Source organism: Perca flavescens, chromosome 7 (genome assembly GCF_004354835.1).
Source record: "Perca flavescens isolate YP-PL-M2 chromosome 7, PFLA_1.0, whole genome shotgun sequence".
Lineage (NCBI taxonomy): Eukaryota > Metazoa > Chordata > Actinopteri > Perciformes > Percidae > Perca > Perca flavescens.
This window is the reverse complement of record NC_041337.1, coordinates 36,212,993-36,213,557: the sequence shown is the minus strand read 5'-3', so window position 1 is coordinate 36,213,557 and position 565 is coordinate 36,212,993.

Below are 565 nucleotides of genomic sequence, written 5' to 3'. Positions count from 1 at the left end.
CTACTGATTGGTCAGTAGGCGGTGCTTTTACACCGGTTGATCTCTCATCTCCAACTTAACCTGCTCCCGACCAGGTTAGGTGTCCAGCATGAGTTACCATGGCGTTTGAACCCGGTAACAAGTGATCCACCTTCATGATAAAGAAAATCCTGGTAAACCAGAAGTTACCTCGTTAACCCCAAATCTTGCTTCGTAGTCCAGGGCTCTGGCCTCATATTGAAAGCATGGTTACCTTTAGTAAAAGTGCCAAACAGCAGCTCCATGACCTTGTTCTAGTTCTGCCTGCAGAGCCTGGGAAAAAAGTATAAAGGTTTGGAAATTTGTGTAACTTGTGCTTATTTATTTTTTATGTATTATTATTTTATTGATTTTATTTTTTAAGTAATTGAATTTACCTGGATTATTTTAATTTAAGCTATTTTTTAATTATTTTAATTTATTTTAATTTATTTTAATGTATTTTAATTTATTTTAATTTATTTTAATTTAATTTATTTTATTGATTGGATGAACTATTATTTGCCTAAAGATGATTATTTTGTATTTTTGTCCGTCTGATTGAATG